The sequence below is a fragment of the Pelodiscus sinensis genome, chromosome 5, assembly GCF_049634645.1.
Source record: "Pelodiscus sinensis isolate JC-2024 chromosome 5, ASM4963464v1, whole genome shotgun sequence".
NCBI lineage: Eukaryota > Metazoa > Chordata > Testudines > Trionychidae > Pelodiscus > Pelodiscus sinensis.
The window spans coordinates 931,324-956,727 of NC_134715.1; the positions used below are offsets into that span (position 1 = coordinate 931,324).

A 25,404-nucleotide genomic window follows, 5' to 3' on the forward strand; every position below is an offset into this window, starting at 1 on the left:
TCAGGGAAAGCTGAGATTGTGTGTCCTGTGTAGGCTGTGAAGAGGTTCATGATTAAAGTGGTACTTTTTATTTTTTTTGCCCCCAAAGGGGAAATATAGGATCAGAGTGGCTGGCGATGGAAGCAGGATTAAGACAGCATTGTCTAGCTCAGAACAGGCCTGGGTAACTCTTCCTGCGTAAGGACTGCTGCATTTGGTTGCAAACATATATTCCCTGCAGTGGGTCTTTTGACTGAGTAAGGAGTGCCGTATCAGGTACATGTCCATATCCTCAAATTGTAATTCACACAGTTATGTCCTGCCTGTATTCCACACTCCAACTTCAGATGGGTAGAACATCCTTTGTGTTCTGTCAGATTGTTAGGTCTTGTTCCGGTCATTGTTAAACTACTGCCACACTTCACCCCAGAGGTAGCTGCATTTTAGATGTGAACAAAGAGAATATTGGTTACTAAGTCTTCCGTATTTAAGACTTTTGGATACATAAACACAATTCTTACTGCTGTCAATAGAAGGAAGATGTTTGCTTACATCCACAGCCAGATTCTGGCCCTGTCATTTGTTAGCTATTTTAGGGTCCTTGTGGGTAAAGGAAAAACATAAATGAGACACTCCACTGAAGTCAATGGAGTTAGACCAAGTAAAACTATTATCCCTGAGAATGATGAGTGACCCCTTATTAAGTAAATGCACTTTTAATACAAGTTAACTGTACATTGGTTTTATATCCTACATTCTGAGAAATCAGCATATTTACACAAACAGAAAGCACAAAGAACTGTATGGTCCAGCTTAGCCAGTCCTAAGTCAGGACTTTAAAATACCCATTTGATATGGCCTCTGTTCTCTCCGGTCGATGCAGACAGTGCATCCTGCATCCCCACGTGCGAATGTGATTAAATGCCCATGATGCTATTACAAAGACTGGAAACATGCAAAGTGCTGGCCCAGACCAGCACTCCATGTGGTTGTGTATAGTGTCTCCAGTAGTGGCTAGCACCAGCTACATGAATAAAGGAACAAGCATCCCTGAAAAGGACAATTACAGACTCACCTGTCCACAGGGAAACTCGTTCCCACCCCCCTGTGCTAGAGATCAGCACAGACCGTGAGGCAGGACGGTAACAGCTTTCCAAAGCCCTTAAGGGATTTATAAAACCCCTTCCTAAGGCCACTCTGGATGATTTTGTTATTGACACAAATGTCGATTCTCTGAATCTCTTGGCCTCGACACTTGTGCCCCTTTAGCACCAAGCAGCTAGTCAAAGTTGGGAGCCTTGGAAGTGCTCCAGTCGGGAGTAGAAAATGGGGGTGGCCGGATGTTTCTTTGGGGCAGTTTTGTTTACTTATAAGGAACATATAAAAACCCTGTGTCTCTGAACGCAAACGCAATCAAACGATAAAAAACAATAAGGAGTCCAGTGGCTCTTGAAAGACTAACAAAAGTGAGTTTAGCTCACAAAAGCTTATGCCCTTGTAACCGAATAAAAGTGTTAGTCTCTAAAAATGCCACCGGACTCCTTGTTTTTGCTCTAACAGATGAACAGGGCTACCTCTCTGAAACCTGTCAATAAGAAACATTTTTGTTTGCTCACAGCACCAAATACGCTCATCTCAGTCAGACCCCAAGCCCTCAGCTGCTGCTGTGAGTGCTCTCTCTCTCTTTCTTGCTCTCTCCAAGGCCATGTCTGCACTAAAGGGAAGATCAGTGCTGCCGTGATCAATCTTCCAGAGTTTAATTTAGTGAGTCTAGTAAAGACCTGCTAAATCAAACTCAGAGGGTGCCCCGTTGGCACTTGTACTCCTGCTCTTCCTGAGGAGTAAAGGAAGTCAATGGGAGCATTTGCTCCTGTTGACCTCCTGCTGTGGAGACTGCATAGAAACGCGAATTAAGATACGTTGATTTCACCTACGTAATTAACGACCTTCCCCTTTAGTGTAGGCTATCCTAAGTCTTTAACGATACTCACCAAACGCTCCTAGTCAGATTCACATATTCCTTTACCCTTAGGTGGAGCGTGTGCTTACAGTTATGTTAACGGTTGGGTGACTTTACACCCATAGCAAGGTGACTTCACACTCATAACAAGGCAACTTCACACCCACAGGCAAGGTCTCGCCTAACATAATAATATGCTGTGCCAATTTCTGACATATGCAACTCAGTTGACTTGGATGCATCTACCCAAGAGCAGGTTTCTGCTGTTATACAGTATATATGGAATACAGCAATGCATTGCTGAAAAGCCATAGTCTAGACGGCTAGAGGGAAAACTAACTTAAACAGGCAGATTGCCTTCTTTGTGAAGAAAACCAGAAAAGTTGTAGGTTTGAGCAGCTTATTGCAAAGTCATTGCTGCTTCTTCAATAACTCATTTTGATATTTTGTAATTTGCAAAAATGCGCCTTTGTGATCCCACAGGCTCTTAACTACTTTGTAATGAGTGCGAGCGAACAGATGGAAAATGTTTTCAATTTCAGCGAGAACCACTAATGGATGTCACCAGCTATTAGAAAAACTCAGGTGGCTCCATTTTGGGAGAATAGGTATTGTCATAAACCTCTTCATTTTTAATGAAATGTTTGCTCATTTTTGCCTTGATGCTGTGCTGAAGGCTGCCTGCAAGAGGCAAAACAGATTAGCGCTTGAGCTGGAAATTATTCACTGTTAAATAGTCCAGAACCTCACATTTCACCTGAAAATAACAAATGCTGCTTGTAGGTCATTTCAATACGAGGAAAAATTAATAACTGGAAAATATTTAATTTCGGCAAGGTTCGATTTCTTCCCCACTGTTCCTCACAGACATATTTGAAAAACGTTGGGCTTCTTGAATGAAGATCTAGGACTACATCTAAGTTCACTCCTGAAAGGAATTACTGTCTCTGTCCGTTTCTCTAGCTGCAGCAAAGAAGCTTGATCTGCCTGCCTAGCTAGATTTCTTTTAATTAATCTAGGGCTTTATGGCCATTCTCACCCATTAAACTACAGACCCCGAGAGACAAGGGAATTGGGTGGAACTCCAAAGTGATATCGGGTGGTACATTTTCCTGGTGGCCCTTGGAGGCTGGGGTTATATTTGATAGTGAGGGATGAGAGCTACAGAAAGGGTCCCAAATGAGCCCTAGCTGTGAATTGAAGAATTAGAACGTCTTAGACTGCCCCCTTTTCCTTTTAGTTCTCACAAAAGCCAGATCACAAATACTTACGTCATTTCAGTCCATCCCAGCGTTCAAGGTTCGCTCTCCTTGTTCAGTTGCATTCAGAGGTTCTCTGGCTTAATCACCCAGAGGATGAGGCTTGTACTGCATGAGATGTAGTTACTACCTAGGGGCACCTGCCTTTGGTCTGTTCAAACCGGCATTTACCATACAGGAATTCAGGAGGGTTTCTCTAATCCTTCTTGCGTTAGTCCCATTGGAGGCTGTTCACCTACCTGCCGACTTTCTCCAGCCCCAGAGTGCACTCCACAAAACCCTTAGTACGTTCCAAGGCCACGTTTCCTCTTCTGAGACCCAGCAGGGGTCATATCTACTCTCCCGCCCCAAGAGGAAGGTGTGGATGTGTGTCTGGGAGCAGGGGAGACAGAAGAAGAAAGTCGGTGGAATAGTTTCAACTCTGGCATTCCTCTCATCTTGCACAGGCCATGTGTTGTACAACACTGGTGGCTACGGGACCAGCGTGGGACACGCAGAAGGAGCATGAAATGCTGTACTTGGCCATGCTCCTAATCCCTGTTTTAACTCTGTCCATTACCACTGCAATGCTCAACAATTATTGTCAGACATGACTATAGAAAACCACGGACTGAACCGAAAGGTACGAGTTTTGCAAAAAGGTGTGTTATTTGCAAATGGCTAGGCTGTCTCCGTCACAGAGCCCTCCTGTGAGGTGCCGGAGATACCTACAAAGAGAGAATGGGCCCATCCACATGGTGCTTCCAATCTTGGCCTGGGTGTGTAGCTAAGTGAGTGGGAACCCCCCGTTATTCCTCAGGGAACTATTTGCGCTTTGGGTCGGTCCCTGTTTTTACCAGGAAAAAACTCGAAATTAAAAACTTTCACTGGAAACTTTTTTCTTAATTTTTTTTTGTGTGCGGAAAATTTTGAAGAAAATCAACTGTTTGCTTTGCTTCAGTCCAAACAGAGATTTTCATTTCATTATTTAAACAAGCCCCTGAAATTTCCGTTTGTGATTATTTCCCCTTTTTCCTGCCCTTTCTTTTTTTGGTAAAGCTTTGCCTAAAACTTTACAAAAGTTGGAGAAGTTTTGCAACGTTAGAGAGTGGAAAAGTAGGAGAAAAGAAAAGCCAGACATCCTTCATTGTAGTATTCTGTTCTGCTTCTTGCCACTTTTTCCTTGAAAACTTTGACCAAATTGGAGGTGAAGTTAAAAAAACCCTTTTTGTCCATCTCCCCCCCGAAAACAACATTTTGGCAAGAACACTCTGACTAACCCTACTTCTTGTCCCTTCAGTAGCTCCCCAGTTAACTCTGGCCCTGGAGAGTGGGGTGGTGTTCAGAACACGTGCCATGTTTGATATACTTTGTCTGATTTTCTCTCCCGGCATGCGGCGAGCTGGTTTTCAGTTCATTGTATTTCAATTAATCTTCCAGGGCAGAATTAAAAGTCTTACACACAGCCATGCTACGAAGAGCCTCTTTGACAAACCAGAACAATGGGTGGATAAAGGAAAGACGCAGCGCTCCAGACACAGAACCGTAATCACTCTGCCTTCCTCCAACGTGACACAGATGGGAGCAGATGCCTTATTTTCATCCAGTCTGCTGGAATTTCATAGGGGCCAAACGATCAGCTGGCGGCCTCAGATGGCGGCCTCAGAGCGAGGCTTGATTCCTGCTGCCAGCAAAGCGTGAGAAGCTAGGTATTAAAGTAGGAGCCAGGCACTGCCTCCGCGAGCACCGTGAAAGCCCCCGGTAGAAAAGGCTTCTGAAATAACACAGACAAGTGGACTCTGAGGTCTAACCAGCCACCCCCTGGGGCAGAACTTCCTGACTAAAAGCCCAGTTCTCCAACTTGGGTGGGCGGGGCAGGAGTTAGCCTGGCTCTTCGAAAGGGCAAGACGCTGACCTCTCAGCTTGCTCCAGTTTTTCATCATGCAAAGAGCTGTTGAGCAAACTGGCTCTCCCTCTGTGGCTCTCAGGAAGGCACGTTCTCTCTCTCCCAGCAGCTCCTCCCCACACTCACGAGCACACCCATCTCGGTGACCTTACTGTGAAGAGTCGCCAGAAGTTGGCCACCCTGGCTTGGGTGGGTTTTTTCATCTCTTTATCTCCTAAGGCAGTGGTCCCATATGAAAGAGGACACGTACTCCATAGTGCTCCCTCTTAGTCAGGGGTGGCTCTGTGGCACCCTGCCTCAGTTTCCCCTTCTGCTCAGAACAACTTTAAAAGTCCACCCAGGCCACCTATTCAAAACACTCACTTCCAGGGATCCAATGAATTAAATCCTTCACAGAGTCTTTAAAAAGAAAACTCACCTCTACCCTCTAAGTTTTCTCCCTTGTTTCCACTGGGCCCTGCCTCGCCTCAGGGAGCGTTTGTCTCCCTCCTCTCCCAGCGCTTCTTGGGGTTTGGCGACGCCACGCACCTTCCCTGCTGTGTCATCACCCACCCCTGCCTATGTGTCGTCCTTGTCTACGGCAGGCCTGGCTGGAATGGGTGGCCCACTCCATGACCTTCCTATTCCCCAGCAGGGCGGTGACTCTGCTTTTCACAGCTGACCTGCGGCCATCTCCCTCACGGGGCAGTTGTCCTGTGACATCCCTGCAGTCGGGACATCTCCAGAGAAGCTGGGGGTCAGGGTCCTTGCAGCGGATCCGTTTCTTTCTTCTAGCCAAGGGCATTTATCCTCAGAATTTACTCTGGCCCGTACCGACCATCTCCCAGGTTGGCACGGAGCCCGGGAACTAGATGTTCCATCCTGTGCCCAAGGCTGCCAAGAGGCACTACATAGCGGGTAGGAGCACAGCTGAGTACTACGTCAGGAGAACACACTGAGCCGGTGCCTCCTTTGGTTTGCTGGTCTCTCCGCCCTCTAGCCCATTAGCGAAGGCGGGGCTGGAGCGCCTGCTGCCGGAGGATTTATCTGGGCGTCACAGGACTGTGCAAAGCCGGACTCTCGCCAGCCCGATAACACCGGAGCACACGGGGCAAGGGCCGGGACTCCAATTATGTGCTGAAAGGACAGGAGCATCAGCTTGTGAGATTTGCAGAGCTGATACTGGGGGGTGAAATGCTGTGTCCCTATCCAACATGTCACCAGCTACACCTGCAGTCGGCTGCGGAGCCCACCTGTTTTCGAAGGGCTCTCCTGCCTGTCACAATTCCTGATTTTAGTGCCAAATGGGAGAAAAAAAATCAAATGTATTGAATGCATTGAATCCTGCATTGAGTGCAGCGCTGGTGGACAAGATCGCGAGGGGACAGGAGTTTATCTTACCTGCTCCTTCCTCAGCTAGCCTGTGGCAATTAGGGCTTGTATACACCGGCGCTTACTTGGGATACTGAGTCGCTCAGGGGTGTGGGATAGCTCCAAGTGATGTAAGCTACACCAGCTTCAGCACAGTGCAATGGCCGAGCAAGTCGATGGGAGAGCTCTCCCGGTGGCCCAGAGAGCTTGCACTAGCCAGGCGACAGCAGGGCAGATACATGAATGCAGCTGCGGCACCTCAGTGAGTCCAGGGGAGACCAGCCCTGGGGTACTCCCGGGGAGGGGCAGATCGATCATAATGATGTATTGTTTTATTGCCACGTAGGATATGGGGGTACGTGTAAACTACATGGCTCTGTCGGCAGAGGCATGTAGATTAGACACATAGGCAAAGGCAAATGAAGCCGCGATTTAAATGATCGCGGCTTCATTTACATTTACATGGCTGCCGCACTGAGCCGACAAACAGCTGATCGGCTGTTTGTCCGCTCAGCGCGCTAGTCTGGACGCTCCCCTGCCGACATCAAAGCCCTTTGTCGGCAGCCCCGGTAAACCTCATCCCACGAGGAATAACGGGGCTGCCGAATAAGGGCTTTGATGTCGGCAGGGGAGCGTCCAGACTAGCGCGTTGAGCGGACAAACAGCTGATCAGCTGTCAGCTCAGCGCGGCAGCCATGTAAATTTAAATGAAGCCACGATCATTTAAATCGCGGCTTCATTTGCCTTTGCCTATGTGTCTAATCTACATGCCTCTGACGACAGAGGCATGTAGTCTAGACACAGCCTGGGAGAGTCCCTGTCTGGAGTTCTACTTCATAAGTGCCAGGTGCTGCACACGGAACAAAAGGACAGCTCCTGCCCACAGGACTAAGGCAAGGTGGGCACAGGCAGCTGAGGGAGCAGATGGAAGCAAAGAGAGAATATTGGTCAGCATCACTGGCTGCGGTCTCAGCCCCTCGGGTCCAGCCGTTGTCAGGCGTTTGGCAGTGTCCATGGAAAAGAGAGGTGTCAGGAGGACAAGGTGGTGGCTGAGAGGATGCGTCTGGAGAGCAGCTCCCAAACCTGAGGGGCCGCGTGGGAGAAAGTGCAAAGGTGCTCTGAATTTAACAAGTGGGGAAAAAACCCCAACGGCACCAACACAGAATGGGGGGGAGCCACCGGCTTGGCAGCAGCCCTACTGAGAAGGGTCTAAGAGCTGAGGTGGGTCTCTCATCAACACGAGTCGATTGTGGCCAGTGTTGGGCTGCGTGAATAGAGGCATGCCAGTCACAGGGCGACAGCACCTCTCCTCTCGGCAGGAATAGTGTGTCCTGTTTTGGTCACTACCGTGGAGAAAGGATGGAGAGAATCTGGAAAAGATCCAGAGGTGGGCAACAAAAATGAGTGAAGGGATGCAGCCGTGCCAGCAAAGGCGGAAGGAAGGGCATCTGTTATGTCTGGAAAAGAGGCGATTCAGGGGAACAAGGTGGCCGTCTTCTGATACTGGAAAGGCGGCTCTAGAGAGAGGGAGAAGATGGTTCTCTCTTGCCAGAGCGGGCCGGACAGGAGGCAGCGGAATGGCTGCAAACTGCAGCACAGCAAATTGAGACGAAATCGCATGGAAAACTTCCCAAGTGGAAGGGGGTCAGATTAGTCAATCTCTGTGATCCCTTCACAGGGCTGGCCTTACCATGAGGCGAACTGAGGTGGCCGTCTCAGGTGCCAGACTGTGGGGGGAGGGGGAGGGTGGGCGCCACTAGTTCACACTTTTTGAACAAGGCATTTTAAGTTGTTAGTTCTTCTTTATTGGGGTAGGTAGCAGAGCGGTACCATGAGAGGATAGAACAGGAAGGAGGCAGAATTGAGCCCTTTCAAAGCTTTGGCCCAAGCGAGGAGGCGTTGGGGCGTCATTTGAGCTCCCCGCCTCAGGTGCCAAAATGTTGTGAGCCGGCCCTGTCTCTTCAAGCCCGATGGGTCTGTGAAGACTGGCTGGGCTTCGTGAGAGCTATCGGTGCATTTCAGGCTAGAACAACGCAAACATGCTTAAAACAGACAGGCTACGTCTAGACTGGCATGATTTTCCGCAAATGCTTTTAACAGAAAAGTTTTCCGTTAAAAAGCATTTGCGGAAAAGAGCGTCTAGATTGGCAGGATGCTTTTCTGCAAAAGCACTTTTTGTGGAAAAGCGTCCGTGCCAATCTAGACGCGGTTTTGCGCAAGAAAGCCCCGATGGCCATTTTCGCAATCGGGGCTTTTTTGCGCAAAACACTGGCCCTCTTGCGCAAAAGCATTTGCACAAGAGGGCTTTTGCCCGAACGGGAGCAGCATAGCATTTCCGCAAGAACACTGACAATCTTACATGAGATCGTCAGTGTTCTTGCAGAAATTCAAGCGGCCAGTGTAGACAGCTGGCAAGTTTTTCTGCAAAAGCAACTGCTTTTGCGGAAAAACTTGCCAGTCTAGATGCAGCCACAGACTCTGTGGCGTGTGCTGAAGTTAGGAGAGCCAAGAACAGCAGAACCCTTCTGGATTTTGACCTCAGTCTGGCCCTGCTTACTGATTTGCACTCTTCACAGGTTACAAATAGCTTGCAGGTGGGTAGGTGGGGGGATCATTTATAACTAGTCAAGTGGGAAGAGCTGTGGCAGGAGGGTAGGCATCTGTCCCACTGGCACCAGGTTTGTGGGATTTGTTTAAAGAGCTGATTTTGTCAAAACCAGGCCCAGGGCGTGATCTGCCAGGACAGTCAATGATCAAGGAGATTGCTCAGAGTCTGTCTCATGGCACCAGGAACTGAACAGTGTCCTTCCCAGCAGCTACCTGTCTGGCTAAAGAGGCACAGCCATGAAGAGTGGCAAGTCGTGACCTGAAGATTCACTGTTTAGCGTGAGCTGGGGAATCAAGTGACCGTTCAGTACAGGCGGATGGTGGAGGTGGTGTAGAAGAGGGGTCTTTTGACATCGGCTACATGTTACTGGAGCGGTTAGGAGCCAGCACATCTCCATGCAAGTGCTGTGTGTCTGAGTTAATGACGACTCAGTGTTACCAGATAACAGGCTCAGCTGGAATCATTGAATGAAAGATTATCAATCAGACTAGTATGGCACTGCACAGAACTAATAGATACGATTACCCTTTGATGCGAGCTAACAATCACCCCTTGTCAGTTCCCCGCATCGATATGTTCTGATGTCACGGGTGTGTGTGTGTGTTCGCGTGAGTTTAGGGGGTGGTCCCCATGTATATCTGGAGTTCCATAGACCAAGACACGGCTGATTGGGAGACACAAGTCACCCCCCCCCCCGAATCCCAGTACTTCTCAGTCGATGACCTGGGTACTGGGCCACAGGGTTCTACGCATTTTGTGTTAATAGCCTACAGATGACACAGACTATAGAAGAGCCAAATCCACAGCAAGTAAAGGAGCAAAAGGGTTCCTATTTACCAACAGGCGCTAACACAGGGGCACCCTGGGACGTGCCCACCTGCCCCTTACATGGGCTAGCTGCTTTGGAAGCAGCCGGGTGGGGACGGGAAGAGCAACCCTCTACCCCGATGGGTGGCTTCAGCTCTGGCAGCTTCTGCTCTGGGCTCTGAACGGCTCTGCTGTGCAGGGCCAGACAGCAGCTGTCACACGAGATCGGGGTGATGTGTGGGGGCATGTGCCCAAAATGCCATGGGCAGGAGGGGCCACCCGGCGGCAGGGGGGAGGAGGGGCTGTGTCTCCAGCCCTCCCCCACTCACTAGTAGCTGCGGGACAAGTGGAGCAAAGCGGCCCCAGATTGCTCAGCTCTCTGCACTTTACAGCACTGTAATGGCTGCCCTTGGAGGGAGGGGTGTGTTTTTTCACACCCCAGCATGAAAAAGTTACAGCACGGACAAGCCCGCAACGTGCCACTACTAAATAAAAAACAGAACCGATTGTTTTATATCTTTCACAGCTCTGATTCGTAGCTCCGTGCACAGCAAAATACAAAAGGACTAAGCTGGCTAAATGTATGGGAAGAGGCAAACCATTTACATTTCAATGGTGGTTTACAAGGTAGATGGAATGAAGCATTAAGCACTTGATGTGAAAGTCATTGAAATGGAAATGCTAAGAATAACTGTTCTTAAAATGGCATAATTTAAAGTAAAACAGATTTTTCATGGCTCTGCAACAACACCTTTCATTGGAAGCTAAAATATTTAAATTAAATAAAGATATTCTTGAGCGGAGGAAGCAGGATCCACATATTCTGGAGCTGATGTGATGAGACTCAATGGTTGTATAACCTTTATAAGGTTATGTAAGTAAACATTGTTTACTGATGCGGCTTCGATGCCTGGAAATTCAATAGCAAAATGAATCAGCCCTGAAACCTGCACTGTAATTTATGAGGGACTCTCATGATCTTAATCAAATCAAATCTGCAGTCAGAATTCTGTGGTGCGATAGCATGGGAACATTTGCTGAATACGCCGTGCGGCGCTTTGCAATGTGTCCGCCTCTGGAATCCTATTGACAAAAGACATGTTCAGTCACAAACCCATTTACTTTGTTTGCTGACACCTGATACGTCCTGTCCGCTGCCCTGTGTCTATCCGCATGCACGACTTTCCTCCAGCCCGAAGGCAAGTTACAACCCAGACAGTGCCCAGTGTGAGAGAAAGGGATCCAGGCCCAGCCGATTGAGACATTCAGACTGACAGGTTACACGCGGTGTTTTGTTCAAAGCATCTTCCAGTGATGCACGTTTGGGTCTATATGTCCATTTCTTAATGGCAGGGGTGGGGGTGGGGGGAACCGTCACATCCTGCCCCTGCTGCGGTGGTAGGGGAGCAAACCCCCTTGATGGTGCAACGGGCTATTGAAAACGGCAGTCTGGCCGATGGGGACCTGAGCCACAGCCCAGGGAAATCCAGTGAGAGGCGCCCACTGCCCTGGGACAGGGCTTTGGATCGGGCGTGAACACTTTCCATTAGGAAAGCAGAAAGGACCCACCCTTGCCGGTCGGTCGGGCTTGGCTGTGTGAGGACGTGCAGGGCCCGGGAGGGTTCTCTGAGTGGCTGTGTGGGCCAGGTGGCTGGCCAGGCTGCTATCGCTCACGGCCGGTAGGCAGAGCTCTGTGGGACGGGACAAGTGGCACTTCCCCGGACACGTGGCAACCGGCTGGCAGGACACGCGGGCTCAGAGCTTTACTTTTGCAGAAGCGTTGCCTGCTCCACAATCCGAGGGGCCCAGTGGCAGCTTTGGCACAAGCTGCGGGGAACAGCCCAGAGCACACCAGCGGCCTGAGCGCGTCCCAGCCCTGACCAGGCTCCCCATGGAGGGAATGTGCACCCGCCCTTGGCTGAGCCCCAAACACAGCTCCCCCCCAACCGCCCAGGCTCCCTGTCATCAGCGCCAGAGGCAGCCCTGGTGGGCACTGTTTGGGCACACACGGGCCCCCTCTCTCCCACCCCATGCCCTATGCTCTCTGAAAGTGCCACGGGGCCCCTACTCTAGCATCCTTGAAATGTCTCTTTTCTGGGCCACGGGGCCTGCCAAGCGCCTGCCAGAGCCTAGGCAGCCGCCTGGGCTGCAAGTAAAGCTGATTACCCTGCTCAGAGCCCTCTCCCCGGTCTCCTGTGTTCCTCCTACCTGCCTTTGCTGTCCCCCCCAAACTCTATGGGGCCGAGACCCTCTGGCTGCGATGGGGCTGTGCAGGGGCTGCCCAGGGCACCTAACCCTTATAATAATTGCATGCAGGATCAGGTCAGAAGCCGCAATCCCAAAACATGCTTCTGCACTTGCGAACGCTGAGGGCACGGACCATCCTAAGGGAGGGCGCCAGCCCCGCGGCGGGTGGAGTGTGTTTTACATTGCCCTGCCACCGCTCCCCTGTAAGCTGCCGTGGGGCGCGGGTGGCGCTTTCGAGATGCAGTTGTTCTCCTCAGCCTGGCTTTGACACGCAGAACCGCGGGCAAGGGAGTGCAGGACAGCGGGCTGGGACCGCGGGCGAGGTTCTGAGAACGACACTTCCAGGAGAGCTGCATTAGGAGCCCTTCCCGAAATGAGCTCCCACTTCTGCTGAACAGCCTCCCGCAGCTCCTCTCCTTAGCACGCCCTGGGGGCTGTGAGTAACGCTTCATTAACGCTGGCCTTCTTTCTGAAATTACAGGGGTCGCCAGTCTCCATGGCCAATTCCGTCCTTGGCCTCTCTGCTGAGGCGGCCCTAAAATGGCTGCCACCTGCGGTGTGACGTGGATCTGCCTGCCCTGGGAAGGGGCTGAGGCCTGGGCGCCCCTGGCAGCTAGCCGATGGTGAGTACTGGCCAAGCCAGGTGGTGACCAGTGGCACAGGAGTGAGGGATGATTGGCTGCAGCAGGGCTCCAGCCACAGCTGCCGGGAGGGAAATAACTAAGGCCCTGATCTCGGAGGCAACGTTCCTGCTATTTTCCCCCCTCCATGTTCTGCGCACCGAGGCATGTGTGAACAGGTAGCCCCAGGAGAAACCCTCTGCCAGTTGTGGGCGCTCTGCCAACCGGCTGGGTGGCATTTGAACCTCTTCTGGGCAGCTGCACAAGCGCTCAGCTCCCAGGGAGCACTGCTCAGAAGCCAGGAGATGTCTGTTCAGGTTTGTACAATGGAGTGGCCCATTGTCATGTGCACACAGTCAAGCAAGTGCATTAGAATCTATGGGGTTGCTGCCTTCAACTCCTTGGGCCTCGCTTTCTCATCTGCAGAACAGGGATATTCCTTTTCTCCCACACTCCGTCTGCCTCGTCTCTGAGCCCCGCTCCTGCAACATTTACGCTGACACTTAGTTTTATTTCTGAGGCCAAGTACGCTGATTTCCATAGAACTGCCGATAGAAAAAATGTCACCATGTCCCCGTCTGCAGGGAGATCCTAAGGGATAATCCCTGCCCTGAATAAATGACAGGCTAATTACTGTGTGTGGTTGATATTAAGATATAGTATTTCCTAATTAACAACCCAGGGAAAATGAAACATAAATGGGTGTCAAAGGTGTCTACGCTTTTGATGTGCAGCGGTACCAATGCACATGAGGGTGGTGTTTCGATTAAAAAAAAATCTATTTATATGCATCAGCATGCTTTAGACAGGAAAATATGCGCCTGAAAAACTAAGCAGCCAAGGAAAATTGCCCTGTTTTTATTTCAGACACTTTCCACCAGACTGCATTGTCAGGTGGGTGCATGTGGGGACATCTCATGTATTATTTCTAAGAAACCTCAGCTCTGATAGGTGGTAAAAGGGCGCTCTGCAAAGTGAGTTGGATCTGTTACTTTCAGCTGAGTTGATAAATGTTTTAGACCAGTTTCCTCCTGGCAGGGAAACTTAACGAATGGTCAGTTTTTCAAGTATTATAACAAAAGGCCTTTCATGACTCTGATGTCAAGTCCCTGTTGATTACGGATGGCATCTGGCTCAATGAACAGCAAGTAGTTTCTCATTTGGTGTGAGGTTGTGTAGATGTGTTTGTTTATTAAGGAACGGAGTGGTGGCAGCATGTTTCCCATGCACCGTACCCCCTCTCCTGCTGTAACTTTAGCGTGCCATTTGCAGAGCTAGGAGAGAGAGCAGGGAATTGGGGGTGTCAGGAAAGGGTACGGGAATTTGACTGCTAACCCTTTGCCTAGATAAGAACTCTGAAATAACCTTAACTCATTGAAACCTCAGGCGTTCCCATTGTGCCATGGGCTGGCTGGTCACAAACTCCATAGCTGGGTGCCATGTGATTTTGCTGTAAGATGTGTGCAGCACTGTTTATACTAAGCAATGTAAGTAAAGTCCCAGGGCGGAAGCCGTATTAGTCTGTCACTTTAAAAACAACAAGTGGTTCCTTGGCACCACAGAGACTAACACATAGCAAGAGAGGCTCGGAACCTTTTGTGGGTAAAACCCACTTCCTTAGATGAAGCCACGACAGTTGCAAGAATTTGAAACCCGTTATGAAGCTTGTCTCAATATGCAAATGAAACACTAATTCTAACGGTCTTATTTTTAATTAGGCACGTGTCCTGCACGGCTTTATCTTAGCTAAAGATTTTCAAGGCCAAGGCAGTAATTACCTACATCTTTTAAATGCACCTTTTCTAAAAGACCACTGACTAAATAGGGTCGTTCTAAGGCCAATTAGCTCTCATCGGATTAGGCTGAATCATTTGGTATGGTGCAATGTGACGCAACACAATGTATCTTTCATTGTACGGTGTAAGGGCTAAAGAGATTTCATTGCTTAGTGCTCATTCTGGCCTTGCATCTTAAGACAAATGCGCACACCTATGAGCATGGCAAATTTGTGGCGGAGCTGACATTTGTCACAGCTAGAAATGGCTTAATACGTTTGGACAAATAGTAGAATTGCTGAAATGCCCCAGAAAAGAAGGTTTTGTCACTGTTGAAATAATGGCTCCTTTGGACAGTTCATTTGGCATCAACATTCTATTTCCGATATTTGGAAACTTTTCTTTAGATTCAAATGTGGGTTTTTTTTTTCATTTTTTTCATTTCACTGGGAGAAAACTAAACAAGTAAGTTTCCATTCTAAATCAAGTGAATTATGTTGTCGGTTTGGCCACCGAACCGACAAATCAATCATTCATTCAGCACTAGCCACACCAGCTACAGTCAAAGTCGCCTTCATGTTTCCTTTCTAATGGGCATTTTGCTTTTGTGAAATGTTCATCTGTCAGGCTGACATTTTCCAGCCCTGTATCTATTCAGGGTGGCTTTTTTGGTGATATGTAATCAAAAACTTCTCATCAACTTAGGAGGGAAAGGTTGGAACATGTGAGTCTGTGTGTGGGTATGGGGGGGAGGGAGGTGAATACACGTATATACAAAGAAAGTGTGTAACTAATGAACAGCCTCAGCATATGGGAGTAGAGACTTAAAGTCTGGCTCAGAGGTGAGTTTAACAGATGCAGTGCTACACTAGAAATCCACTTAGCTTTGATTCTAAAAAACCCTCCTCCCCTCCCCTGTCTCCTGTTTGTTGTTTTAAAACCTGCTTTTAAAAGACGCAGCTGCTATTTGGTTGGCACATCCATGTGTAACAGATTTGCAAGGAATTTCTAATTGTATTGCACACTTTACAAGTCTCCGTCTCGTGCAGCGTGCACTTGCATGGAAAATGCACTCTGGCTATGAAATCAGGGCCTACGGCACATTCCATATGTTTGCTGGGGTGCCTATGGAACAAGGTAAGGCTGGTCGAGGACCATTGTGATATTCAGTGCACAAAATGTGCCTTCAATGACAGTGAATACCTGACAGTCTAGCAAAAAGCTCCACAATGCAGAGTTTGGAGAGTGTGGGGAATCATGTTACTTTTCTTTGTGGAATAGCCAGGAAGAAAGAGATAGGAAATTCCATCTTTAAAAGCCAATGAAGCATTCCAAAGTCAAGAAATGCCAAAGTCAAGTTTCCTTAGACAATCTTCCCTCTGTGTCGGGTTCCATTATAAAACTGTTTTCAATGACATGATCACGGTCTGCTTTCTCCTACAGCACTCCAGCTCAGCCAGCGGGTTGTTAAGACCATGCACACATAGCAGATGAGTTTTGGGGAACTCTGTGTGTGGCATTTGATGCAGATTGTTCACAAAATCTCTCATTACATAATTTGTATATTTGCAAGGTGTTTATCTCTGACCCTACATTGGAGTTAGAGTGATAGACAAGTAATTTACAAATATGCAAAGGTTAATATACTTCTTCCGGAGCAGTGGTAGGGTTAGAAAAGGAAACAACACAGCCGTGAGCAGTCAGTGGGGTAAGCCAGGGCAGCTGGGTTTGGGGGAGGTGTCGTGCTGGCAGATGTGGGCAGTTCAGAGCAGTGTGGAGGTAGCAGGGAAGTACTCACAGCCTTAACTCTGCCCTCTGGTATGTATGCATACAGTCTGTGATTGCTGCATAAATGCCAGCTCATTCAGTGCACAGGTGCCAAGGTGCACCAGCACTGAATAGGGACAGGACAATTACTGTAGGTGCTCATGTAATAAAAGATAATTTTGCCTGCCCATGAAGGGGAAGGGTGAAAGTTCTCCATCCAGCCTTCACTTTGCAGCCTCTCCTTGAAGGAAAGAGGAGGACATGTTTTTGTGGCAAGTTGATTGAAATATATCGATGAATTTTTAAACAACTGATGCTTTATGAAGCTGTTCAGAGGGCTGGAATATTAGAGGTGATTTTATATGGTGAGGGCAGTAAATCGCTGGCTAGCGGAAATAGCTAAGAATAGTGTAATTTTAATTTGGAAAAAGCAGCTGCTTTTGCGAAAAAACTTGCCAGCTGTCTACACTGGCCGCTTGAATTTCTGCAAGAACACTGACTTCCAACTGTCTGAAATCAGTGCTTCTTGCGGAAATGCTATGCTGCTCCTGTTCGGGCAAAAGCCCTCTTGCGCAAATACTTTTGCGCAAGAGGGCCAGTGTAGACAACGCGGTATTGTTTTGTGCAAAAAAGCCCCGATGGCGAAAATGGCGATCGGGGCTTTCTTGCGCAAAACCACGTCTAGATTGGCACGGACGCTTTTCCGCAAAAAGTGCTTTTGCGGAAAAGCGTCCGTGCCAATCTAGACGCTCTTTTCCGCAAATGCTTTTAACAGAAAACTTTTCCGTTAAGAGCATTTGCGGAAAATCATGCCAGTCTAGACGTAGCCTCAGTGTGTCAGTTGGTGAATGCAAGGCGTGTTTTTGGGAGAACCTCTGGTTTTTGCTGCTTCTATTTAAACCACTCCAAAAAGCAAATTTGCCAATGTAAAAAGAGTAACAAGTGAGGCACAAATGGCTCGCTGCCTGGCCACTGGAAGAAGTGTTCAGACTAATGCTGTGATTTCCAGAAAGGCACCATAATCTTTTGCATGGGATTCTGCTGTGGGAGTCCTGCTGTGATTACATGTGCGTGGTTAGAAGCTGTCCTCTCATGTCTCTAGCTGGGCTCCATTTCCCTGCTGTGGAGGAGGTAGAATTTTTAATACATTCCCCCCATTTTCTGATGTTGTTCTTTCCTTTTCATATCGCTCCTTTGGCTCTTGTATTAAATATTTGAAGATCTTAGACCTCAACACTGCTGAATTTCGACAGCGCTAGCAGCCCTGGAATGTTTAGTATTGATGTTTCTCTCTTTACATGTCAATATTCTTGACAATCTGTTCAAAGAATTTTGGACAGTGCAGCAAACATATTTTCATGTGCAAATTAATGTAAGACAGATGCTAATTAGATCGGTGTAAGTTCCTCATCTCCCTGTCAGTTCCTGTAAATGGAAGCCATCAAAATTCCCAGTGTCAATGTGCAAAATGCTGCCTTTGCAAGTCCATTGGAAATAAGTGGCAAACGGCTTGAGTGTGGATAATGGACTGAAAAGCCTGTGGAAGAGTTTCCTTGCTCACCTTTGTATGGGAGACCCAAACAAGCATGTGGATGGCTCCTGTTTCCTGCCTTGACAAAAATGTGCTGCAAAAGCTTCCTTTAATTTACCATTCACGGGTGAACTTAATGAATGGGAAATCCCAATGCTTCCAGTGAAACCTTTGGCTTTCCAAACTATAGGCGAGTACCCGCCTCAACTCTCGGAGTGATCCCCCAGCTTGTGCTCTTTTAGGAGCCAATCAAAGAGCATTCGTGGAAATGTCTTAGCTCATGCATTCAGCAAAGGCTGCATTGCTTTCATTCAGATCACCTCAGGTCCAAAAGAAAGAACAGGTCAAACCGCGATACAATTAGGTGTCAAAGTTTAAACACTGCTAACTAGAAATAGAGCCTCAATCACAAGCTTGTTTAAAATGCATTTTATATTCTAGGGAGTTTTCTAGGTGAACAAATTAAAATCATTCAGCCCTGGCCTATTTTGGATTCTCCCGCCATCCCCTGGAGTAACGGATGCATTCTGTATTTATCTGGTAGCCTGGAACAACATTGTTCCTTGAGTGCTGGCATAAGCTTGGGCTGACAATTGGTGTAAGGTAAGAACTGAAGTGTGGTGTTCATCCAGGCCTGCAATGTGTCTTTTGTGTGACTGGTTTGAATAATTAAGCACGCAGCAAATGTTGCAGATGATTATCTTTCGGGCTCCCACATACACCAAATACCCTGTTAAATAGGCTTTAATGGATCCCAGAGTTTAGACTTTGCATGCTACTGCCCTACACAGACCTTGGAGATACAAAATGTACCAGAGATGATTTCAAAGACATTCAGATTATTATAGCAGATCTGCACAGTCGCGAGACCCAGTAAACGATGGGTAAAGATCTCTCCTGTGTGTGGTCTGTGATACTGAAAGCCAAAAGGCCTTTATCATTGTTATTGAGGAAGTTTTCAGACGGGGTCTTTCCGGAGCTACCTCCATGAAATGTTATGATGGAGGCGGTATGTAAATAACCCATAATTGGGGCTGGGTAGGAATTTCCCCCGGGTCAAATTGGCAGAGCCAGAGGGGGTTTCATCTTCCTCTGCAGCATGGGCGTAGGTCACTTGCAGGTTTAAAGTAGTGTCAATGTCACTTGAAATCTTTACACAATGACTTGAGCACTCCATTGGCTCTGCCGGAGGTCAGGGGTCTATGACGGGGTGAGGTGCTGTAGCCTGCAGGGTGCAGAAGGTCAGACCAGACACTTCTGAGAGACCTGCTACGGTTGTACATGAGTCTCAGCTATTTTATCATCATTTCTTTGGCTTGCATTATGCAGACGTCAGACTAGACGTTCTTAATAGTGCCTTCTGGTTTTCAAATCTGTGAACTGATGTATCATTTGAAGCTTCACTCAATGCCGCGCCTTTGGCTGAGTAGCTGAAAATGAGAGAATTAAAACTCCCTCTTCTGCGACTGCATATTTCAGATCCTGTGATATGCTTGTTGATCCCTTATCTGGTGTACTGTGTCGAGAGCTAGTCAAATTATGGGCACTGGGCAATTTAGTCAATAGGTTTTGGTCTCTTTTCAGTTTGCAAACAGGCTGATTTTGGTGAATTTGTTCATTACGTTCACTGCTTCAGACGAACCTAGACTGACATTTGCGTGGATGCCATCAGTAGCTCGTAAACGAGGTGTGCTGCACTTACTCATCAGCCGCAGTGTGTAATTCGTCCCCTGCCTTTGCTGGCATTTCTTGGGTTCCTTTATAAGGTGAGTGGACCCAATACCACGGGGAGCCAGTGATCCAGCCACTGACACTGAGTTACTCTCAGCAATGGGATCCGAGCGCTTTGCAGAGCTAATCTGGCAGGCCTAGAACATTTTTATCACATTGCAACCCTTCAATTGTATTTGTATAAGTCTATGCGTGTGCGTGTTTTATATGACGTGTATGACAACTATATTATTTATGTAGACCCTAGGTCTTGTCTCTGTCATGCTTCCTGTATTTGGCCATGATTCTATGCAGCCTTACCTGTGTGCCCAACTTTATACATTGCAAGTGGTCCTTCGAAATGGGTCTGCTGCCCATTCCTGACGTTAAGCATCTACATATGATCAGGGGCTGGCCATATTACTCATCTTGCTAGAGCACAAGGTTCTAGAGGGCAGCAAACAGGTCTCATAGCACTATGCACTTCCCAGCGTATGAATAAGCCCGAAGGCTTGAGCTCGCAATGCCACAGTCAGTGCCGTTTAGATTTTTTTACATGAAAAAACAGGCAAGGCAGGAAAAGAAACTCAAAGGGCCCATTCCCTTCTCAGTCTGACCCGGGTAAACCACTGAAATCAGCGGGGCTGTGCACATGGAAGGGAAGCTCCAATTTGACTCAAGGTGCAGCAAACCCTTTTTAACATGATGGTTGCTAAATATCACAATGTCTGTATCAAAGCTCAGAGCAAGACTCCGACACTGCAACTGGGAAACCAGGAGTTGGAAAATGCTGTTATCTCTTGGGGGGAAAAAAGCTTAAAAGCACAAATCTCCTTAACACAATATGAGGTGAAACCAGAGCTGTGGGTGAAGGTCCCTGTTAGGTCACAAAGAAAGAGCAGATTACTGCTCAGGCTTTTGAATTACACTGCTATGTCTACTGTGAAGCATGTCATGCTTGAAAAAGCAGCTCTCTTAATCTTCAGCCTTGTCTCCTGTGCCTGCTTGCAGAAGTTCGTTCATGTGCTGTTTGTTTTGACAATCCGGCTGTGTCTAGACTGGCCGCTTTTCCGGAAAAACTTGCCAGCTGTCTACACTGGCTGCTTGAATTTCCGCAAAAGCAGCGACGATCTCATGTAAGATTGTCAGTGCTTTTGCAGAAATACTATGCTGCTCCCATTTGGGCAAAAGTCTTTTTCCGAAAAACTTTTGTGCAAAAGGGCCAGTGTAGACAGCAGAGATTTGTTTTCCGCAAAAAAGCCCCGATCGCGAAAATGGCAATTGGGGCTTTTTTGCGGAAAAGCGCGTCTAGATTGGCCACGGACGCTTTTCCGCAAAAAGTGCTTTTGCAGAAAAGCGTCCTGCCAATCTAGACGCGCTTGTCCAAAAATGCTTTTAATGGAAAACTTTTCCGTTAAAAGCATTTCCGGTAAATCATGCCAGTGTAGACGTAGCCTCCATGTTTAGGGGGAAAAACGTCACCTCACCACAAAGCAGAACACCAGCTCTCCCCAGACCTGTCGCCGAGTCTAGGGCAGGTGTGTTGGAGCTCCAGGTAACCACTGGCGGCCAGTTCTCTGCCTCGCAATCCTGGTGCTGCTTTTCCTGAGACCTGTGCCCAGAAGGGAAGCCGAGTGGTCCCGCACACAGAAGTGTGGCTGCTTTTGGCCCAGGCCTTTGCAGCCATCCAGTTCCTCACATTGATTCAACGGGTCACAAATGCTCTGCCACCATGTGATGTGTTCAGTAGCAGAGCGACTCGTTCTGCCTCCAGAGGGGCCTGGTTTTTCTAAGTGTGGAAGGATTCACCTGATCCAAGCTCTGCGAGTCTGTTATGAATCTCATCGCCCTTCAGAAATGCCTCCCCAGCCATTGTCTCTTCCTGGCACGGCGGAGCTCCTCGGCCAGGCTGGAGCCGTGAAACCCTGGGCGCAGGGAGGAGACCATTAGCCACTCGGTTGGAGTGTGGCTGGGGGTTTCATTAACTCACTGCTCTAACGTTGCTCGTTAGTAGCCGCAGTTCATGGCTGCCCTTGAAAGGAGACCTGTAGCTGCAAACTAAGTCACATCTGTTTCTTGGGATTATAATTGAGGCTAGAGCTGACCCAGCTCAGAGCTCCCCTGTGCGGCTGCACCCGACTAGCCCAGAGTGAGCTAGGACCAAGCCAGCAGGACTCATTGTCTCCTGCCGCCCAAGGAATGCTGAACAAGAATGGCTGGTTGAAATCCCGCTCTTCCACATGGGCTGTGATGACAAGGTTGTCCGATGTCAACCAATATCAGGGCAGGCCCGAATTGGAACCATTCTGTTGACTTCTGTAAGTACTGGCCTGACTTTCATTCCGTATAGAAAAATGACATGGGTTCCCATAGCTAATGAATGCAGCAAAAACAAAAGCTCCAACTTAGCGTATTGCGGTAGGCAGCAGACTTCTGGAAAGGAGGGTTGTCAGAGAGTAGCAGTGGGCTGAAAAAGTTGGGGCCAGCAGACCAGAGTCCTGCATAACCTGTTTCTACCCAGCGGCCAGACACTGAGCTCTGCATACAATAGTCATTAGTGCTTGTGGATTAAGCAAATATGAACAATGACCTTGATTCCCTCTGCGACTGTGCCAGGGTCCCTGAGCAGGTATATTGGTAATTAGCTCTGGTTTTACTGTTGTTGAAATGCGTTAATTATTTAATGAGTTGTGAAGTGACTGTTTTCTTCTCAATGAAAAATTTATGCCGTTGGGTAATCAACAATCTTTCTTTGTCCAGTCAATACAAAGAAAAAGCCCTTTCTTCAACTATACCAACATCTCAAAGTAGTGTTTTCAGCAACAGGGGAATCTTTGTTTGTAAAAATTATTTCCTACTTTATATGAGATTTGCAAAACGCCTTTAAATGTGAGAATTTCATCCGGAACTATCAAAATGTTAAATTCAGAATCTTGGGGTGGCTACTGGTTATAGCTTTAGATGCATTCTAAGGCTACCACTAAGACATTTTTAAAAACCAAACCCCTCTGTTGCGATGGAGAAATAACCATTAAGATTACAGAGGCTGAATGGTAGCAAACATGTTCAGAGAGGTAGCCGAGTTAATCTGTAACTGGAAAAACTTAAAAAACAACCAGTGGTCCTGCAGCACCTTAAAAACTAACAAAACATGTAGATGGGATCATGAGCTTTTGTGGGTTTAACCCACTTCTTCAGATGACAGGAGTATTAGAAATCCAGACCCAAGAATAAATAAGGGAATGTGTGTGTGTGGGGAGGGAAGGGAGGGAGATTCTTCTCTTTTTTTCTTTTACCCCCACCTTCCCTTATTTATTCTTGGGTCTGGACTTCTAAACGCCCACTCTCACAAGCCATTCTCTCACCTTGCACTTTAGAACAGTCTTCAATTAGGGTAGCTGGAAAGAGGGCTTAGACGTTCCCATTACTTTTGCAAATCCATATTATGAATTGTTATGGTGATGCTAGTGAGCTAATCCGCTGTTAGCTGTTAGAAATCATTTTGTACGGTGGTGTCCTTGATGAATGGGTTGTGTCGCTAGCTTGCTACATCTCAGCATTCGTTAAGCTGCAATATAACTTCCAGCAAACAACGCAAAGAATCTGGAAAATGCTCCTTTATCCTGAGGTGCAAATTTTGGAAAACATAAGCGTTGGCAGGCCCACCCTGAATTTGGAGAGGCCACGTGTATATAAAATGACACACAAGTGGTTGCAGAACCAGGGCTTTTATTAGGTATTTTATGCCGCCAAGATAAGAGAAATCTCACCCCTTCTGTTAGTATATTGTTGCGATTGTATCATGTTCTTTGATAGCAATTTCCAATTTGCAACAAGTTTGACAGACCTGGCCCATGGTATACATATCTCAATATCCAGATAGAAATGCAAAGTCAAATCAAAACACGTGTCTGTCATAAAACTTTCTAAATAGAAACATAGGCCAGAATTTTCAATTATAATATATGCAAATAGTTCCTGGGGGCCTAACTCTGTATCAAAACACCTAGGTGTGGTACGTAACCCGATTCTAACAATGGTATAATGGAAGATATATCACATTTTTTAATCAGTTCCCAATACAGGCAGTCCCCGGGTTACATGGATCCGACTTACATCGGATCCCTACTTACAAACGGGGTGAGGCAACCCCGCACTAGCTGCTTCCCCCCAGCAGACCAGGGAGACGCGAAGCTAGCGCCTCCTCCCAGCAGACCAGGGAGACGCGGAGCGGCTTTTCTCAGCAGACACCTCAGCTTGAGAATAAAGGACTGGGGGAAGTGAGGTGTGGGAGAATAAAACTGAGCTCTGGAGAAATGTTTGGCTAGAGTTTCCCCTACAATATGTACCAGTTCCGACTTACATACAAATTCAACTTAAGAACAAACCTACAGTCCCTATCTTGTACGTAACCCGGGGACTGCCTGTACCTTAGTTAAGGTGACGAGTTTCTATATTAAGCCTAATTTTGATCCTTCCTGTTAACTTTCTATGAGAAGCCCCCAGTTCAGCAAACTGCTGAAGCACACTTATTTGTAAGCACAGGAGTGGTCCTGTTGCTCTTCAACGGGACTGCTCATGTGTTTAAAATTAGACATGTATTTGGGTACCTTCAGGATTCAAAACTGAAACATGCTTATCCTCTGCCATTTCACTTCTGTAATCTTGATTTTGAACATTTCTTCAATTTTTTAAAATTAAAAACACTAAAATGGAAGGAAATATTGAAACAACATGTTTCATTTCAGAGGTTTCAAAAGGAAAATGTTCCACTAAAATTAATGCTTAAGTTTTGTATGCAATGCAAATGATGAATGGACTTCTTTGGGCAACCCCAAAATGCATTTTTTTCTCAGAGAAAAATGTTGTGGTAGAAGAACTTTCCCTACCTCTAGTGCAAATCTCTTCTGATAATCCAGCCCCATAATCTTTTCTTGTGTAAAAAGAAGTAACAGAAGGGCTTCCTGTGCTGCAAACCTACAGACTAATAATTCCCTTATGCACTGGGGAGAGTCCCAAAGGAAATCAAACTTGATCATTCCTGCCCTCTCCTCTCTCTCTATCACTTACACCCCATGAGAATCAAAATGTTATCATTAGACTGGTGCATTACTAATTGTTATAGAAACTTACTATAAAAGTCAACAGAATTGTGATTACATTTTCAGTGATATCTTTGATCCAAAGGAAACATTGATCTTCACATTTCTCTCCATTGCAGTAAATTGAGTCAGTGCGATACTAGGGTTTGTTCAGCTATAATGTAAGATTTAATTGTGGAAAGCACCATTTTCTTAGCAACCAATTTTTTTTCAGTGCACTGAAATGTTAACAGCATTATACTTCTTGCGTCCAAGCTGAGTTCTTATAAAGTAGCCAGTGCCTGCCTGTAGAATAAACGAATAGAATCAATGACCTTGATTCCCAGTGCACATATGCAAGGGTCATTGGTAATTAACACTGATTTTACCGTTGTTGAAAAGCATTAATTATTGAATGAGTTTTGAAGAGCTTAGCTTCTCACAAAAGAATCTATTGAGTAAGCATCAATCTTGCTTTGTCCAGTGAAGGATAAGTAAATGCAAAGTTATGTATTAATTGTTTAAAATCGTTTTGACTTTGAGCCCTTTGAGTGTGTGGCAGGGTGGAGGGAACCATGAATTGCCACACAAGGCCATCTGAAAGCCAGAATTCCTTGCCTCTGAATGAGAGAGGTAAAAAAGTAATGCGAGCCAGATGAAGAGGTAATCTACACTGAGTAGCCAGCCTTTATTTAAAAAAAATATGCAGAGATTGCAACAGGGGAGAGCAGACAGAAGAAAGGTAAAAGACCCTTCAGCAATGCAGCAGAGAGCCAAAGGGAGAAATAGCAGCTGAGGGACAGTGGAGAAGATTTAGAGCCCAAA

The 25,404-nt window shown here is 47.2% G+C and overlaps 1 long non-coding RNA gene across 1 annotated transcript in view; it reads left to right on the plus strand.

Annotated features, from left to right (window-relative positions):
• LOC142829389 (uncharacterized) overlaps positions 1–25,404 on the plus strand; it is a 320,291-nt gene that overhangs the window by 188,561 nt on the left and 106,326 nt on the right. Inside the window, exon 5 of the long non-coding RNA XR_012903778.1 lies at positions 12,577–12,718. This is a non-coding gene — a long non-coding RNA (uncharacterized LOC142829389). The remainder of the gene's footprint in view (positions 1–12,576; positions 12,719–25,404) is intronic.